The 20059-nt window shown below is 46.2% G+C and overlaps 1 long non-coding RNA gene and 1 pseudogene across 2 annotated transcripts in view; one reads left to right on the top strand and one right to left on the bottom strand.

Moving 5' to 3' along the window:
* The first annotated feature begins 2998 nt into the window (after positions 1-2998).
* LOC307201334 overlaps positions 2999-20059 on the top strand; it is a 35988-nt gene continuing 18927 nt past the window's right edge. The window contains exons 1-2 of the long non-coding RNA XR_013832675.1: positions 2999-3462; positions 5975-6119. This is a non-coding gene — a long non-coding RNA (uncharacterized lncRNA). The remainder of the gene's footprint in view (positions 3463-5974; positions 6120-20059) is intronic.
* Positions 4931-5962, bottom strand: LOC307200450 (galactoside alpha-(1,2)-fucosyltransferase 2 pseudogene; annotated as a pseudogene). The gene has a single exon. The product of its transcript is annotated as a galactoside alpha-(1,2)-fucosyltransferase 2 pseudogene (transcript).

The following is a 20059-nucleotide window of genomic DNA, read 5'->3' as shown; positions in this document are numbered from 1 at the left end:
GCCTGGGCACTGATTCCACAAAGCATGTATGTGAGAGTGGTCACCAGCACTCCTGACAGGGCGCTCAAAGACCTAGCTTGGTCAAACACATTGATTCCACCTCTTTTAGACCTCACTTTGCAGTATGGTGAAGAGGTTGGGTCAAAACCATATTCTAAGACCTTCCACCACCAAGCACTTAGCAGCAATATGTACACAGGCACCATTTATTCCCTCCCTGGTTCCATTGCATAACTTTATCTCGCCCCTTATTAGCTCTCTATTTATAGGCTTTGGGAGGAGTAAGAGCAGGAAAACGTTCAATACGAAGCAAGGAAGATGCTTTGCTTTGGTTTCTAGCCTGGTCAATTGTCAATAATGCGCTCAGAGAGACCCACTTCCAGAACTCCCTACTGCTGCCTTGCTTCTTAGTGCCCCCTATGTAATCTGATTGCTTCCCCAAATTCTTACCCCCCCCCCGCCTCCGAGTTTGATTGAAGACATCACACAATATCATGCCTTGGGAGTCTTGATCTGGTGGATTGCCATGACACTGGGGAATCATGTGAGCATCCTATGATATTTGTAGGCCACCATGGACCAATAGGCAGAGGAAACTGGACATGGGTCAAAATGGGATATCCGATGCGACCGCTCTATGATGAGAGTAGGTCATCATGGATCAAGAGCATGAGGTTTGGAAAGCCCTAGCCAATCAGGGGAGGGGGGATCTGGACATGTTGCAGACTGGCTTTTTCTTTTCTTTTCTTTTTTGGCATGCATAGTCATGCTGTGAGGAGTGGAGGTGGCAGCAAAACCAGTCATGGTTCCTGTGGGTTTTACCTACTTTCCTGCCAATATGAAAAAAAGCTTCAGTAGTGTAGCAAGAAAGCGATCAGTACTAAGGAGCTAATCATTTCCCCCAAGAGCCATGAACATTAAGCCTAAAAGGGGAGAGTCAGGAAAGTTTTAGACAATCTGTTAAAAGCTTAACAAAACAAGTATTTCTGAGCCTCCTCATTTTGCCCATGAAGCAGTTCCGGCCAAGCCTACCTGTCTTCCCCTTGACTGTCAGGTGCAGGAGAGGTAAAGCTACAGCGCAGCCAAATTCAAAAGGAGGAATCTGGGGTGTGCTCTAACTGTGCATGCGCACTATGCCTTGAAAGCACGTCGGAAGCAGATCCCCCACTTGAGCCCACCATTATTGTTGCCTTCTTGGTGTTCCGGATAGAGCTTAGAAATAAGTTCATCAGCTTTAACTCCAGAATCTTCAGCCAGGGCTCAGAATATGCCTCGGCATATTTTTGGATATCATACGGATCAGGACCTTGACAAGACTAAAGAGAGATTTGAATTGTTTTTAAGTTGTGTTGTATGGAAACCTAAATCGAGTGGAGCAGGGGTGCCAACTTGAATAAAATATTGTGGGGGGCCCAGGTAAGTCCTGCCCTATACAATTGATCACATGATGAAGTACACACACTCAATTTGAATGGCAATGCCTATCAACCTGAGAGCCAGTGTGGTGTAGTGGTTAAGAGCGGTGGACTCATAATCTGGTGAACCGGGTTCACTTCCCCACTCCTCCACATGCAGCTGCTGGGTGACCTTGGGCCAGTCACACTTCTCTGAAGTCTCCCAGCCCCACTCACCTCACAGAGTGTTTGTTGTGGTGGAGGAAGGGAAAGGAGAATGTTAGCCGCTTTGAGACTCCTTAGGGTAGTGATAAAGCAGGATATCAAATCCAAATCCAAACTTTGTGGGAGCCCAGCCCCCACAAATATTTCATTGTGGGGGCCAAAGCCCCCACGGCCCCTAGGAGTTGGCTCCTGTGTAATGAAGCCAGTAGGTTTGCAGCTAACCTTGGCATATGAAGTGATGTGCTTCGCCAACTCTGTCTCTGTTGCACCACAACAAGAAAATCTGAAGGCAATTTAAAGCTCTTCCTCTCTGCTCATTGTATGGTATTGGGTACATATCTTTGTTACATTTTCAGTGAAATGATATCCATCTTGACATAATAATAAAAATAATTTATTATTTATACCTCGCAAATCTGGCTGGGTTTCCCCAGCCACTCTGGGCGACTCACAACAGAATATTAAAAATACAATAAAACATCAAACGTTAAAAACTTCCCTAAACAAGGCTGCCTTCAGATGTCTTCTAAAAGTCAGATAGGTGTTTATTTCCTTGACATCTGATGGGAGGGCGTTCCCATCACATCAGGGTGCCTGGAAATATGAAATAGTATAAAACACTTTGAAAAATCTAAAATGTTATTACACAAAGTAGGACGGTGCAACAGATAGTTCTGATAGAACTTAGTGAATAGAGACTATATGTCATACAGGAGTATAGATCGCCCTCTGCCGGCAACCCTTGTTCCAGCAAGTTTGCCCCTGGAGACAGCCACACATGGGATTTGATGATGACCTGCATGTAAAGTCCAATTATCTGGACAGCCTGGTGGCGCCCCAGATTCTTTCTTCTTTGGTTTTTAGACCAGGCTCCCTTCCCTCCACGATTCCAAACACATACTTTCCGAAATTCAAAATCAGGTTCAGGCTATCTGAAATAGGCTTTTGTTATTAACATTCTTTATCAGTATTACCAGACCAGCCAAAGACATTTTCGCACTTCAGGCAAACCACAAAACGGCATCTCCCCTGCCAGGGGGGAAAAGAATGATCAAAGATCTACGTTGGGAACAAAGGAGGAGTGAATATCTATTATCAGAAACAAAGTGATGGATCGAATCAACTTTATGCAGTGGTTGAAGTGGAAATCAAAATCAAGGTGGGGGGATGGCATACCCTCCAACATTTCTCTGAGGAAAACAGGGTTGTCCCATTCCACAATGATAATGTTACTATTTATACCCCACACATCTTACTGGGTTGCCCCAGCTACTCTGGGCAGTTTCCAAAATATGTAAAAACATAATAAAACATTAAACATAAAAAACGCTTCCCTATACAGGATTGCCTTCAGACGGCTCCGGGCAGGTCAGATACCCTCCAACATTTATCCAATGAAAACAGGGACATCCTAAGGAAAAGTGGGACATTCCGGGATCAAATCAGAAACTGGGACGGCTTCTCTAAATTAGGGATGTCCCTGGAAAATAGGGACACTTGGAGGGTTTGGGATGGGCTACTCTGAATCATGTCAGGGAGGTGCAGACTCCAGAAGACCCTAGAGAACGGCTCCAACTGTTTCCTCTCTAGGGATGGGAGGAAACTAGCAGCACATCCTATTTGCTGAGAGGCTGCAGTGCAGTCACCATGGGGGTCGGCTGCTGAGGAGGCTACAAATCCGGCCTCCAAGGAGAGTGCTGAAGCCGTTCCTGTCTCTGTGATGACAGCAGCAGGTGCTGATGCGTTTCTTGTAGGCTGGATCTACTGCCCCCTGTGTATCCTGCCACACAAGGTGGCCGCCTCTCCTTGCCTCATGGGTGGTTCAGCTCTGTGGGCATGTTTTGTAAGTAGGTAGATAGAAATACATCATGCTATGAATTTCCTTCACCCTTATTGTTTCATTAATACAAGTGCATAAAAGTACTTTTCGTGCAATATCTGGTTTCAGTGGATGAAATCCACCAGTTTTGTTGAATTAATTAAACTAAATAGTTTCCATTGGATTGTGATTAAATGTGCAATTAACTGCTTTTTTATAGATTTATTGTGTTGTTATCTTCCTGGGGAAACCCAGCAAGGTGGGCAGGGTAATAATAATAATAATAATAATAATAATAATAATAATATATTATTCCTTTGCGGGTTGTGCAAACTACTATTCTGAATCATCCTTTTTAAAGGACAGGGTAGGGGGGCACTGTGGATGAGTTTCTGGAACCAGGGGGTGGGTGATGGGGCAGATGTGGCCTGAAAGATTTGGGAACCATTGTTATATACTATGGCTCAGTTGCATTCAAAACAAAACTGGGGAGGAGCAACCTGCATAACCAAGTCAGCTGGGCAGCAGCTCCAGGAAAATACAAATATATTTATCAAAAGATATTTTTGCCAGGAAAGAGATGGGGGGACACACCTGCCCAGAGTGATATACATTTGGATTGAGAGTGAGTGGTGCGGAATGACAATACATCCTTTAAAAATAAATAAATGGGATAGTGGTTCTGTGCCTTTAACAACTAAGGACATGCTGCTTTTTAAGGGACCAAGTGGCAGTGAGTCGAATATAGTGAAAGCAGTTGAAGGTGGGATGCAGGAATGTCTAGAGCAGGTGTTGCCAACATTCCAACTCCCATCAGCTCTGACCAGCGTAGCCAATGGCCAAGGATGATGGGACTTGCAGTCTGAGAACATCTGGAAGCCAACATATTGGCTACCCTGTTCTGGACCTTGGGGTATCATGGTGAGGAAAGAGTTCAGATGGGGGGGGGGCAAGCTACACTTGTATTTCCCACTCTGCCTTTTCCACAGAGCCCCATCACTGTCCATCATTCTTAATACTAGAGCAAATATTTTGCAGGAAGAAATTCCAACATTCAAGCCATTGCATTCCCAGTTGAAACATATCTGGGATTAGGGCTAAAGCAAACTTTTCTCTGACCTGAAATGTTGCAGACCCACTGGCAGGCAGAGTAGATGCTCAATAAGCCCACTTACAGAGCTAAAGTTCCCAAAGTTCTTTAGTATGAAAGGAAGCCTCTTCAAAGTGCAGTTATGTCCATGGTGCCTGTGTCCATATTACTACTAAGTACTTGATGGTGGAAGGGCTTAGAATATGGTTATGTCCCAACCTCTTCACCATACTGCAAAGTGAGGTCTAAAAGAGGTGGAATCAATGTGTTTGACCAAGCTAGGTCTTTGAGCGCCCTGTCAGGAGTGCTAGTGACCACTCTCACATACATGCTTCATGGAATCAGTGCCCAGGCAAGTCCTTCCAACAGTATCTAATTTGACCTGAATCAGCAACTATTTGGTCAAGCTTCTGGCTTCTGGACTTGGGAAGAATTCTTGGGCAGCAGAGGGGAGAGGTCTGCTGGAATCCCAATCCATTCAGGCAAAAAGGCTGCCCAGGGCTTGAAGACCTTAAGGAAGGGAGAGTCTGGGAGGGTGTAGTTGGCCAAGTAGACGGTCTCCCCACCAGCCAGGTAACCCGCCCAGATGCCAAAAGTGCCAATTGTCATTATTGTGTGGTTGCAATGAGCAAGGAGAGCAAAATCCCTCCCTGGAGAGGATTCTCGCCCATCCCCAGAAAAATAAACATCCCCTCTGGAGGCATTGATGTTTTTCTTGCACCACTCCATCCCATTGCTGGTCACCACAAAGATGGGATTGGGGTACTTCTCTCTGAAATAGTTCATGGCTTTCTCCAAATAGCCTCTGTCAGCCACCACACCTTTCCAGATCTTGGGCATCACATAGACATAATCCCCTCTGCGGACATGCACTCCAACATATGTCACCTCCTGGCGCTGCCCCCGTAGCTCCTGAAGATATTGATTGGCTTCTCCCTTGATGTGGTCATGGAAGGAGAACTGCTGAAGTATCTCTTGGCGGATATGGTGATAAAAGGTGTAAGAACATGGGTAGCCCGTCAGCTGGACGTACTTGCCTTTGATGTGTTTATAATCCTCTGACATCCAATCATGCAGACCAAAGTTCCTCCAGCGGATCTTTTTAGCCACTTCAGCACGGAGCACTGGTAAAGTGATTTGGAACATTGGTGAGAGGTACTGGTGCATGGCGGGACAGATGTAGGCTTGATGTCCATTCATCTTGGCTAAGGCGTAGAGGGTGGCATATTGCCCCATCTGGTTTCCCAAACGGCCAATGGAGTTCACCGTCCATATACCACTATCCATTGTCCTAGAGGATGACCTGGAAGAAGTGGTGGTTGTGTTATAGTATAACCGAGAAGAAGTGGTGGTGGTGGTGAGGGAAGCAGGAGCTCCCATCCCTGGGAAATTAGATGAATTCTTGAAGCTGATCCTCCACTGCTGATATGGCATCTTCTCATACAGGTGCAAGATTGTAGAGAGGGACAGGAGGCCAAAGAAGTACAAAAAGAATAAGAGGGTAGGTTGGCTGAAGGAACATCTTTGGGGGAGACCCATAGCTGCACAATAGGAACACCTAAAGGAAGAGCAAAGTAAGATGAAAAGACAGGTAAGATCAACATGCAGAACACAACCACTGTTGTACATCAGAGGTGACTTAGATGGCACTGTGACCCTTTATGCCATACATGTCCATAACTTCAATGTATATTACTCCCAGGTAAATGTGTATCAAGTTCCAGATTGAATTAATAAGCCTGAAAGCCACCACACAAATGCCTAGAAGAATACTTAAAGTAAACCCACCCTTTACACTATGCAAATCCTTCTCCCATTTCCTCACATATGTAGTCTGTGTTTTTGGAAATTTGTGGGTTTTTACATCAACTTTGTCCCTAAATTGATTGTTGCTAATTTCTTGAAATTAGTCTTTCTGTCTAAATTTTTTCAATGTCTTTGCATAACCAAAGACATTATTAACTCTAAATGCCAAAAGGGGAGGTCTCCTGTCTTCTCATTTCCTTGTTCTTAAGAAAGTATTCTGCCACTTTTGACCACATTCAGGTATATAGCAACACAGTTCAATTCCCAGGAGTCACAATTTCCTAGATGTCCATCTAAGTTAAAGTCCTCTTCTTTGGTCTCTGAAGCAATGGGAGATTCATAAGGAGCCAGAAACTCTTTATGATTATCCCGGGATGTAACACTGTCATTGTTCTGTGAGCGATCATTTCCCCTGTTTCTTTTTCTTTCTCCATAATAGTCATTTCTACTTCTGTGATGTTGGCAGCTCCTGGAAATAAATGAAGAGATCCACTCTGTTTCTGTAGGAACAGCTGCCTAATCCACAAATGTTTGTTTGCTTCCTAGTACCTTGATATCTGTCCATCCAGCTCCCAGCAAAGAATCCAACTTTCCCATGTTCTGTTGCTCGTGGCGGGGAGAAGGGAGTGACCTTTGCTTCTCCATCCCCTCCACTGTTCCATCTCTCCACCACCTAGTCTTGCTTCTTGCATGTGTTTTGGTGGGCCCCCCCCCACCATGCACACACCCACACCGAGAGAGAGAGAGAGAGAGAGAGAGAGAGAGAGAGAGAGAGAGAGAGCAAAGAGATACCCCAGCATTGCTTCTCACCTGGTCTCAGGGAAGAATTGACCTGGAGCTCTAAGTTGCAACCAGTCTCCAAGGGTGTTCTGAGAAATGTGGGCAGGACTCTAGAAAAAAGTGAATCCGGTTTTATCTGCCTCCCTGCAGCGTTGCACCCCTCCTGTGGGACTTGCCCCACCTGAGTAAGAATAAGGAAAAGCCACAGGTATTAAAATGCTGACATGTTAACAAGATTTTTACAAGGAAGTTACTGCTTTTCTCCGGACCTGTCATAAAACCTGTGCAGAAACCCTTGCAGATCATAATTTAGCAATCATAAATTGCCATTTTGCACACTAGATACATGCATCCGACTTCAGAACTGCCCGAGGCCCTTTGGCCACTTGTTTTCTGCCTGCACTTGGAGCAAAAACAAGAAGTCCTCCTGTTCAAATAGTATATCTTACAATCTGAACACAGGAGTTATATAATTGCTTAGGACTGTTTGTTAAGATGTCTAGTAGCCCTCCACAAACACGTTAAATAGGCCATAGAGTGTTTAATCAGCCAAAGGGCTGCTTATAGAGAAAGTTTTTGCCTAGTGCCTAAAGATATGTAATGAAGGTGACAGGTGAGCCTCCCTGGGTAGAGCATCCCACGAATGGGGAGCCACCACAGAAAAGATCTATTCTAGGGAGAAAGGAATCTGCCACATACTGAGTCATTCCTCTGTTGTCTACCCTGGCTGGCAGTGATTTTCAGTGGTACACAGTGGTACAGTGGCAGTGGTACACAGCACTTCCTGGAGATACCAGGTACTGAAAGACCTTCTGCATGCAAAGCAGTCCTTCTTAAAGGCAGAGAGGAAAAATGAGGAGCGTAATGAGATAGAATGGAAGAAGTGGAAACTAATAGGGTTGGGTCCATACACCCAGTGTCATTACACCCAAAGCTACCCAGTCATATTATCCTGAGGAACATAGAGATGCGGAAGAAATACATGCTGCTGTACTCATAGGGGAATCCTAATCATCTCTTCCTGAGCACTCCCAGTGTAAGAATATGACCTTTCCCACCTTCCTCAGACTCAGCACAGTCAGCTTCTTCAAGGGGTGGGGTGGGGGCAATTACAGCACAGGCCTTGTCAGTCTATATCCTATCATGCATAGGAGTCAACTCCTAGGGGGCAACGATAAAATATCCTAGGGGCCTCCCAAAGTTAATGGACATTGCCACTCAAATGGTGAGCATGCACCGTGTCATGTGATCAATTATGTGGGGCAGGCTTACCTGGGTCCCCCCCCCCAATATTTTATTCAAATTGGCACCCCTGCTGAGGCATCACCTCTCTGCAAGTTAGATAGCCAGCTGAAGGGGAGCTGTCCATGGTCCTGAATTCCACAACCTCTGATGAAAGATACCTGCCGAGAAGAGATTCCTCTTGCCCGCTTCCACTTACCACATGAGCCCCAAGCTCTAGTAGAACAGGATGCCCATGTGTGGGATACCTGGTGAAGAGGTACCAAAGCAGAAGCTAGCTGGGCTAGAGCCAAGAACAAGTGCTGAATAAAGAGAGAGTGATAGGCAGACAAACAGACTGGAGGGATACTGCAGCCAGGAAAGTTGCCCAGCTGTGTGACAAAGAAAACAGTTTGGCTTGAAGGGGAGTTGAAAGAGGGGCACACGATCCAACCAGATGGGGTGCAGTTTGCCACTTCCTATAAACTTGCAGCTCTAAATAATAAGCTGAGTCTAGATGTTTGGTGCAACAGATTGGGGAAGGGCCACAGCTCAGTGGTACAGCATCTGCATTGCCTACAGGAGGTCCTAGTTTGATCCCAGGCATCTCCAGGTAGGGCTGGGAATGTTCCCTGCCATAAACCCTGGAGAGCCCTGCCAATCAATATAGGTCATGCTGAGCTGGATGGACCAATGGTTTGTCTCGGGTTAACACAGTTTCCTATGCTGCTGACACTCTTTCTATTGCAGGTGTGGGAGAGCCTGTAGCACTCCAAATATGCCAGGCTAACAACTTCTATTATCCCTGACCATCTCCCCTGCTGGCTGGGGCTGATAGGAGTTGTAGTCCACAACATCTAGTGAGCCCCATGTCCCCCAAGTTGGAATGAAACCGCGAAAGGTCATGGAATCTTTTGATGTACAGTTTATCTCCAACAAGCCCCAACTAGACACTCTTTCTTTAGATACAGACAGGCCCGGCCCGCCCATAAGCCAGAGTGAAGTAGCCCACCTTACCCGCAGCCTCCGCTGCTGGCAGCCCCATCATCGGCACTGGTTTCCAGAGCAATCTCACGGGAAATTGATGCTGGTGGTGGTGTCACTTCTCTGCTGGTGGTGGAGCCAGTGGGGTGGGTGGTGAGGCAATGGCAGGGTGGGGCAGCAAAATGGGACATGTCACCCCTCAAAATGGACCACAAAGAGCAAAGCTCAGGGTTCAATACATAAAGAATTTAAAATACACTTAGCTTCCCTGCAAATCTCAGACCCTCCAAGTGGCTCTATTTTCCAGGGACAGTCCCAGATTTACAGAAGCCATCCCGGTTTCTGATTTGATCCCGGAATGAGCCACCCTGCCTTAGGACATCCCTGTTTTCATCAGAGAAATGTTGGAGGGTATGCAATCTCTCTATGTGGCTCAGGATATTAGGGGTAGAATGCAGCAATATATAGCATTGGTAAACCTACCCAGACATGTCATGTAGTCACCTACAGTTGTTTTAATTTTTTTGTGGGTTTAATGTTTGTTTTTACTTGTGATAGTGTTAGGTTCACTTATGTACATATTGTTGTTACATGCCATTCCAATCTCCGATCAGTGAAAGACTCCACTGGTTCCAGCATTTACCCAGGGTTCAGTTTCCTTGGAATGAAGGTTGGTGGAGACTGTGGTGTCTTTAAGATGTATGGTTTCATTTACACATGTATAAATGTGTGGGTGGCACTATGGTCTAAACCACTGAGCCTCTTGGGCTTGCTGATCAGAAGGTTGATGGTTCGAATTCACAAGACGGGGTGAGCTCCTGTTGCTCTGTCCCAGCTTCTGCCAACCTAGCAGTTTGAAAGCACGCCAGTGTAAGTAAACAGTGTTTCCATGCACTCCATCACAGTGTCCCATTGTGCCAGAAGCGGTTTAGTCATGCTGGCCACATGACCCGGAAAGCTGTCTGTGGACAAATGCCGGCTCCCTCGGCCTGAAACAAGATGAGCACCACAACACCATAGTTGCCTTTGACTGGACTTAACCATCCAGGGGTCCTTTACCTTTTACCTTATAGACAACCTCAGCTTAATATGTAGGGGCTTACAGCATTAATTACAGCTTAATATGTAGGGGCTTACAGCATTAATGATGGAGAAAATAATTCCATAGAACATTATTATTATTATTATTATTATTATTATTATTATTATTATTTTATTAGCCCATGGCCTGGCTAAATTGAAAAGGGCTTTTACCTGGAACAATTTGTAGAAGGGGCACAGGAAGAGCCCATCGCTACGCCTTTGGTTTGCAGATAAAACTGTTCTATCTGCAAATCAAAGGCGTAGCGATGGGCTCTTCCTGTGCCCCTTCTATTGTGAATATTTACATGATACACTTTGAAAAAACTTTCATCCTTCATGATAACAATCCTTTCAGATCTAAAATAATCAAGTACTATCGGTTTATAGATGATTTATTCTTCGTTATACAGGATCAAGACATAGCAGTACAATTCCTCCAATGGATCAATGACCAAGATCCAAATATACGACTGTCTGGGACCATTCATGACACATCAGTTAATTTTCTGGATGTTACAGTCTTTAAAGATCACTCTCAACAACTTAAGATCCGCCCATATCACAAACCGACCGATCGAAATTCATTACTACACGCTTCATCTTTTCACGCTCCACATTTATTGAACAACTTACCGTATGGACAATATTTAAGACTAAAAAGAAATGCATCGTTCCAACATGACTATAAAATAGCGGCCTATCAACTCACACAGTCTTTATTACAACGAGGATACACATCACGGACTCTTGCTGCAGCTCAAGATAGAGCAGAAGTGAAAAACAGGAAAGACCTTCTAGCTCTAAAACCCTCGGATAAACCCAGAGAAGATCGTATCTACACATCACTGCAATTTACACCATATACTTCTAGCATTAAGAAACTTATATATAAACATTGGCATTTGTTATCCAACATCCCAGGGTGTCAAAAACCACCTATAATTGGTCTAAAAAAAACCAAATCACTGAGAAATTACTTGGTGAAATCGGACCAACTTACATACCCGGAAACATCAACTAAAGGTCACTACAAATGTGGTAGATGCGATGTATGCAAATACGCACTACAAGTAAAGGAGTTTGTCAACATACAGACCTGCTTCAACTTTCAGATTGAACATTTTAGTAACTGTAACACCAAGAATAGCGTGTACGCATGGATGTGCCCATGCCACAAGATATATATAGGCAAAAGCACCAGATCAATTAAACTACGCATAAACGAACATCGATCACGGATCCGCAACAGAGTGCTAGAAGCCCCAATGGTGGAACATTATATACAGCAAAAACATACGGAGGATGATTTTGTCTTCTTCATTATCTGGAAACCAAAAGTAGATTTATATACTAGGAGAAACATTGATAGACTATTGTTACAACAGGAAGCACGATATATTCATTTGTTTGAAACGATGTCTCCCAAGGGCTTGAATGAACATCAAGACTACAATTCTTTTCTTTAAAAAACCACTACAGATGACCTTGGACTTTATATCTCTTCTCTGTTTACACCTTTAAGAAGGGAGAGCCTATCCTCCTCCCCCACAGACACACATATAAGACAATGATCTCACTCCCTAATAGAAAACGCACAGAGAAACGCTAGAAAATTTGGATTCATTTATCTAAGGTGAGAAAACACTCATCTGATGTCCGTTTTTCATAAACAATATGACTGGAAATAATAACTCTTGCAAATTCTCATTTCTAGATGCATGTTGAAAAAGAAACACAAAAGAATTGAATAATACAGACTACCAACAGATTTATATTCCTTAAAAAACCGAGGTATGGAACCAAATATCATGATATGCGTTAATACATTTCAGAATGTATATACTTCATTATATTTATGATTTATGGCACTGGAGAACCTTGATCTATTTTGACATATTATTTGATATTACCAGCTGAAGAAGGCATTTACTCCGAAACAGGGCCCTGTCCAGGTCACCACTACTGAAGTCGTACATCTAATTCATACTCCGGATACTTCTTTTTGGCCCTATTTGATTCTTTATTCTGACTTTATATAATATGGACTCTTTTTGATTACCATTGAGACTTGTATAAAACAATTGTTGTGTACTGGTATTTTATGTACCTTTATACTATATTACTGCATATTTGGAACTACATTATTTCTGCACTTAAACGTTCTGTTTAAAACTGTTTAAAACTGTCGCACTTATACGTTGTGTTTAAATTTACTATTAGTTTAAAACTGTTATTCTTAGCAGAATATACACGTTTTTCTTTTCAACTCTCGAGTAGGAATTATTCCTTGCATTGAAACTTTTGGCCAGAGCTCTTGGTATAACTAGTAACCATAGCAGTGACTAGGAGAAAAGACTACTGGGAGGAGTGCGGAGAGAAGAAATATCATGGTGCATTTGTAACAACGCAACTGGATGCCTTCATCTGCCCCAGATGCAACAAAACATGTCTCTCCCGCGCTGGTCTCTATAGGCACAACAGGAGCTACAACCACCCAACAACTTGACCTCACCTGCAAAGGCATACTCTTCCATTGTCTCCTGAGACAGATGGATGCCAACCAACCATGAATGGTTGAGAGGAAAGAGGGCAGGAGCAGCTAGAGAGAGAAGCCAGGTGGGCAGCTAGGCTCGGAGTTTGTGGCCACAGTGCCCTACAGAAAAGGGAGTAGCAAGGGGGGTGCAGTAGGTGCGGTCCGCCCCAGGTGTCCCCACTGAGGGGGGTGACAAAATGGTGGGCGGCACTCACTGTGGGGCCTGCAGCACACCTGAGCCGCACATCTCTCCTGGGAGTGACATGGTGGCTTGAGTGCTCACAGGCTCCACACTGCCTCAAACAATCCGCCCGTTACCTCCCCCTCAGCTGTAGGGTGGCTAAGTGGGAGGAGGCAGGCAGACTCCTTGGAGGCCCTGCGGTGCCCCCACGGGCGGCTGGCCCTGCCCCCCCCCCGGGTACAGGGCATGCGTGCCGCCCTGGGCTTCCGATCAGCTTGCTCCGACGCTGCCTACAGGAGTCCATTGTGTGAGTGAAACAACACTCAAAAGCGTCCTATTCAGCAGACCCCCTCCCCCATCATCGCCCCCATAACATATGGCCTTCACTCTATCTTTTGCCCTCACTCTATCCTCCACACAATGATCACATGCACTTTTAAGACCTCTGCAAAGGGCTGCCAGCTTTTTTAAAAAACAAATCTTTATTGAAAGTTCAAAAAGTACATAATTATATGTGCACTAAACATGGTGAGACGTAAATAAGAGAGAGAGAAAGAAAAAGAGAAACAGAACCCAGGTAGAAGGGAAAATAAAGGGGGGGGGACCCAAAACTGTATACTTTACAAGGTAGTTAGTATCAGTATCAGTCTTTTTGCTGTGGTAAGAGTCCACTCGTATTGTCCTTTTGTAAGGTTCCATGCACTGGGCATATAATTCAAGAGGCTATATAGCTCTGAAAATGTAAGGTTGTTCCCTACAGTTCTGTTGATAGTTTCAGTTACTTTCTGCCAAAAATCTTTCAATAAAGGACAATGAAAAAACATGTTTTAGAGAAACATCATCCCTATTGCATTTCCAACAGTTAGATACCTTAGATAGCCCTTTTTAAAATATACGTAATGGGATCCATTATATTCTAAATATTATTTTTGGTTGTGTAGGCCTTAATTTAAGATCCAGAGACACCCTCGTTATAGCAGTTAAAACAGTTTTCCACTGTGTGGTCAAAATTGAGATCTCTAATTCTTTACAGTGGTACCTCTGGTTACGAACGGAGGTCCGTTCTTAAGCTGAAACCGTTCTTATCCTGAGGCGCACTATCACTAAGGGGGCCTCCCGCTGCGCGTACATCTCTGGCGTGCAATTTCCATTTGCATCCAGGGCCAAAGTTCGCAGCCAGGAGCACTACTTCTGGGTTAGTGGAGCTCGTAAACTGAAGCATTCGTAACCAGAAGCGTTCGTAACTAGAAGCGTTCGTAACCAGAAGCGTTCGTAACAAGCGGTACCACTGTATTCCAATCCTCCCTCAGTACCTATATATCCAATTGGTTTGCTAATAACAAAGATTTATATAAAAGGGCTGCCAGCTTGGCACTTGAAGTGACACACATGTTCAGGTATTGCTTCACTCTTGCCCCTTCTATCAGAGCTAACTAATCTGCAGTTTACCACAGTGCACATTTCCTTTCCACACTGCAAAGCAAGACAGCTACCAAAGTAAACGATAAAGCAATCACATTGACCAAGTGACTCACATTCTGACTTGGAAGGAAAGAATGAAAAGGAGGTTATGAACGCACAAACGTGGGGTTATCACCTGTGCTTTCCAAACATATGTAAGCCACTCTAAATTACCTGGAACTGTGCCTGTCTAAATAAGGAGCTGAGGTTCCAGGCTTACAAAGTTCTCTTTGGAAAGGAAAAGTCTCAGAAAGCAAAGGTGGCCTTCACAGGAATGGCTGATGGTTCAAAGGCATGTTTTCTGTTCACGTCCTCCCCACATGGGTATAATTATCAGCACACAAGCACCCTGCATCTGCAAGGGTAGGAATTAGAGGGGTACAGTTGCATATATCTGATATGATAGTGATATGATAGCCATGTTCAAATATAAAAGGGTGCTCATCAATGGTTCCTCTTCATCCTGGAGAAGAGTGACTAGTGGGGTTCCACAGGGTTCTGTCTTGGGCCCGGTCTTATTCAACATCTTTATCAACGACTTGGATGATGGACTCAAGGGCATCCTGATCAAATTTGCAGATGACACCAAACTGGGAGGGGTGGCTGGCTAACACCCCAGAGGACAGGATCACACTTCAAAACGACCTTGACAGATTAGAGAACTGGGCCAAAACAAACAAGATGAATTTTAACAGGGAGAAATGTAAAGTATTGCACTTGGGCAAAAAAAATGAGAGGTACAAATACAAGATGGGTGACACCTGGCTTGAGAGCAGTACATGTGAAAAGGATCTAGGAGTCTTGGTTGACCACAAACTTGACATGAGCCAACAGTGTGACGCAGCAGCTAAAAAAGCCAATGCAATTCTGGGCTGCATCAATAGGAGTATAGCATCTAGATCAAGGGAAGTAATAATGCCACTGTATTCTGCTCTGGTCAGACCTCACCTGGAGTACTGTGTCCAGTTCTGGGCACCACAGTTCAAGAAGGACACTGACAAACTGGTACCTGTCCAGAGGAGGGCAACCAAAATGGTCAAAGGCCTGGAAACAATGCCTTATGAGGAACGGCTAAGGGACCTGGGCATGTTCAGCCTGGAGAAGAGGAGGTTAAGGGGTGATATGATAGCCATGTTCAAATATATAAAAGGATGTCACATAGAGGAGGGAGAAAGGTTGTTTTCTGCTGCTCCAGAGAAGCGGACACGGAGCAATGGTTCCAAACTACAAGAAAAAAGATTCCACCTAAACATTAGGAAGAACTTCCTGACAGTAAGAGCTGTTCGACAGTGGAATTTGCTGCCAAGGAGTGTGGTGGAGTCTCCTTCTTTGGAGGTCTTTAAGCAGAGGCTTGACAACCATATGTCAGGAGTGCTCTGATGGTGTTTCCTGCTCGGCAGGGGGTTGGACTCGATGGCCCTTGTGGTCTCTTCCAACTCTATGATTCTATGATTCTATGATCTCCTATACCAATCTAGAGTTCGCCAGATGTTTTGGACTACAATGCATTAGCTCCTACTCTCCTTTTCCTGCGTTGGCTTGAGGAAGCTTTTGAGATCACTTGCTGATTATTGTCAAGCAGAACAACTATCAATAAATTACAGCAAATCTAAAATTATGGTGTTTTCAAAAAAAAGAAGGAAACACAAATGGAGAATTAATGGTCAACCTATTGACCAGGTAGCAACTTTCAAATACCTGGGAATAACTTTTCAGGAAAGGGTCTCGTGGCACCAACAGATGAAAAACGCCATTGCCAACGCAGGAAGGGGCAATAAAGCCCTTACAAGTTTTTTCACGGGAAAGGGGGTAAATACGTTCCGGCGGCCTTCCAGGTTTTTGCTGCAAAAATACTCCCACAACTCACTTATGGATCCCAGGTTTGCAGTTTTAAAAATTTTGCGCCTATGGAGGCATTTCAAGCAAAATTCTATCGGTGTTTATTGGGGATTCCCCCCCCCCCCCCCCGTGTATCTAATATAGCTGTCCGCTTAGAAGTTGGACAACCACCCGTTAACGCGCGGTTGTGGATCCTAAAGATACACTACTGGTTAAAACTTATTTTTTTCCTGGCCGGTTTGGCTCCCTTAACACTCTTAGACACCTTTCATTCTACCTGGAAGGCTTCCCTGTTTGAAAAGATAAGAAGCTTGGGATTCTCCCCGCAGATCTTGATAGCGGCAGGATATGAGAGAGCCAGAAGTCAAGTGCTCCAACGCATTAGGGACATAGAGCTGCAATGTCATATGGGCAAAATGGATAAATATACCACAATTAGAGACTTTGGGAGAGGGTTCTCACCTGCAAATTATCTGGCTGATTTACAAATACCTAAGTACTCCTTTACCCTGGCCAGATTTAACGTTCTGCCCTCTGCCCTGCTGTTAGGCAGATATGAGGGCAAACCATATGAGTCACGTGTTTGCCCATGTGGCTCATCGGAAGTGGAAACAAGTTTGCATGTACTGCTGCACTGTAGTTACTACGAGGATCTACACCTGACCTTTATTGTCCCAGTTCTACAAAAGCTTAAAAATGAGCCAGAACTCCAATGTATGAGAGCCTTGGTAGAAGATAAGGTTCCTGAAATTACGATCAATGTTGCTAAATTTTGTGTAGCTGCTATTAGGCGCAGGAAACAAGAGCTTTCCAATGTCAACATGCAGGCGAAGGCAAATACTTAATTTTATTCATGCTGTCTAATTTTAAATTGCTGTTATGGCCTAATCTGTATTGAAATTGTCCTTTGTTTTTTCCGATGTGATGCTTCGCTGACTAGCTGTACGAGTTAATCTGGTCTGTGACTGTTTAATAAAATGAATGAATGAACAATGCATTAGCCAGGGTTGAAGGGAGTTTCAGTCCAAACATCTGGTTGACTCCAGGTTGATGTTGACTGTCCCATACCTTTATGGAAGTCAGAAACTCATTAAACTATTTGCTTTTTAAATGACTGCTTGGGAACAGTGTCGTTACATCCAGTAGCAGCAATAAGCTTGCAGGAACAAGCTGTTTGGAGGAGGGTTTTGTTTATTAAAGGCGTGTGTCAGAGCTGCCCAAGGCTCACAAAGGACCAACGCCAGTTCTTGCTATATACAAAAGTCTTTATTAAGGTTCAGTTTCCATTTCAAAGCCGCGGCGCGCAGCTCTACGTCTCAACCCTAGACCGCTGAAGCTCCATCTGAATCTCCTCCCCCTCGACACCAGTTCAATACCCTAGCCTTGCTCCACCTCCTCCTTTGCTCCTTTCTCCTCTGGGTCCTTCTGCCCGCTGGAGTGTCGCCTTTCTGGACTCTTCTGATGCTGATTCCCCGGATTCTTCCCCCTGCTTCCAGCGTGCTTTAGGACCTGGCTCCCAATCCGACCTCCCTGCTGTCCCGCGCTCCTGTATATTTGAACTTGGCGCGCGCGCCCAGCCAGCCACCTTCCTCCGGACCATTACACTGCTCCTGTCACTGCTTCCCCCTTCGGGGGGGTTAGCTGGGTCTGACTTCCCCTCCGTTCCCTCACTCAGCGATAGAGGCGTGGTCAGCCCTGCCTCATCTTCTCTCCCCACTGGAGTGGAAGCCAGCCCTGACACATGGGACTCTTCCCCCCCGCTACGCCCTGGTGGGGAAGCTGGTCCCGATCTCCAGCTGCTGCTTTGGGAGTCGCCGCTGGCCCCTTGCTTCTGGTGCGTCCTTCCCGGGACCCCCCTTGCCCTGGCCATCGGTGCCCCCTTCTGGGAATCTTCCGAATCGCTGGAGAAGCTCATGGAATCTCTCGGCCCACTGTCATACTCCCCTACGCTGCCCTCGGATTGTTCCCCTTCGCTCTCCGCTTCCTCTCTCCCCTGTGCCTCTGCTCCTGAACCCCTGACATCCATCCCCCCCTCGAAGCCCCCCCTTCCCCCCTCCCCCTCTTCGGATGCGGGTTCCGGGTGCTCCAGTGTTGTGGGGGTGAGTGCGGGATACAGTTCTTCCCCTCTGGTGTGCAGCTGGCCGGCTGGGTCCGGCCAGTCCGGAATGGGCTCGTCGACGTCGATCTCCTCTGCTTCCATCTCTCTGCAGCTGTGCTCGAACCCAGGATCCTCCCCCAACACGTCCATGTCCGTCTCCCCCCCGGTCGCCTCGGGGGATGCTGCCTGCCAAGGCCCCTTCAGCAGTTCCCTGCTCCACCCCACCTCCGGTTGATCGTCCCACCAATAAGAGCGGTCTGTAACAGACCCCGAGAGTGATCCCTCCGGGGAGCGTGTGTCGGGTGCTGGTTCCTCATCTGATGAGAACCCCTGGAACGTGCTGGCTGAAAGTGTGGGTGTGAAAAGATATTCGTCGAAATAATCTGCCGGCATAGGTCTGTGTGGGAAGAGTGCATGGAACTTGTCTTTGAGGTAGTGCTCCTCCACCGCGTAGTACGGTACCCAGCTGTTGGCGCTGGCCGGGGTACCTTCCCTGGCGAGGAGATATTCAACCCCCTCTTCCCCCCATCTCGAGTCCAAAATCTCCGTGACCTCGTTGAGTGGCCCTGCTCCCGGTGACCCCCCCTGTTGGCGATTTGCGGGGTGGGTCTGGTGCGTTCCCTGGTGCCTGGAACCTGTGGGGTTCCTTGTAGGGTATGAGCACTGATCTATGAAAGACCGGGTGCATTCTGGAGCCCTCCGGGAGTGTCAACCGGAAGGCTACTGGATTGATTTGTGCCTCGACTTGGTAAGGCCCTAGCTGTTTGTGTCTGAGCTTCTTCTTAGCTAACGTCCTGGCCAGCACTGCCTGGGCTGCTAACCAGACCCAGTCCCCCACCTGGATGTCTTCCCCGACTCTCCTGTGCCTGTCTGCCTGCACCTTGTATGCTTGCTTTGCTAGTTCTAAATTCCTTCGGAGCTGCTCGTGGACCTCCCGCAATTCCTCTGCCCAAGCCTCTGCTCCCTGTGTGTCCCCCTCCCCCACTTTTTCTAATCCCGGGAAGGTTCTGGGATGCCGTCCATTGTTGGCGAAGAACGGTGTCACCCCCGTGGACACGTGCTTCGTGTTGTTGTAGGCAAACTCGGCCAGCGGTAGGTAGTCCACCCAGGTCGCTGGCTGTTGATTCGCGTAGCATCTCAGGTACTGCTGCATGATGGCGTTGACCCTCTCCGCTTGTCCGTTGGTCTGCGGGTGGCGAGCCGACGCTAAGTTGATCTTGACGTTCAGGATGCCCAGCAGCTTCTGCCAAAAGCTCGAGATGAATTGACGACCCCGGTCGAACAGGATGGACCGCGGTAAGCCGTGAACCTTGAAGACGTGGTCTATGAACAGCTTGGCTGTCTGTTCCGCTGTGGCCACCTTCGCGCAAGGAATGAAATGCGCCATCTTGGTGAACAGGTCTACGACCACGAGTACCGCTGTTTTGCCTCGCGAACTGGGCAGATCTGTGACAAAGTCCAGGGCCACTTTCTCCCACGGTCCGAGCGGCATCTGTAGCGGTTCCAACAGTCCCGCCGGCGGCCTGTGTACTGGTTTGGCCCTTT

This window comes from Podarcis cretensis, assembly GCF_951804945.1.
Source record: "Podarcis cretensis genome assembly, chromosome: 13".
Classification (NCBI taxonomy): Eukaryota; Metazoa; Chordata; class Lepidosauria; order Squamata; family Lacertidae; genus Podarcis; species Podarcis cretensis.
The sequence above is the reverse complement of the archived record's forward strand: the minus strand, read 5'-3'. Positions and strand labels throughout refer to the sequence as shown.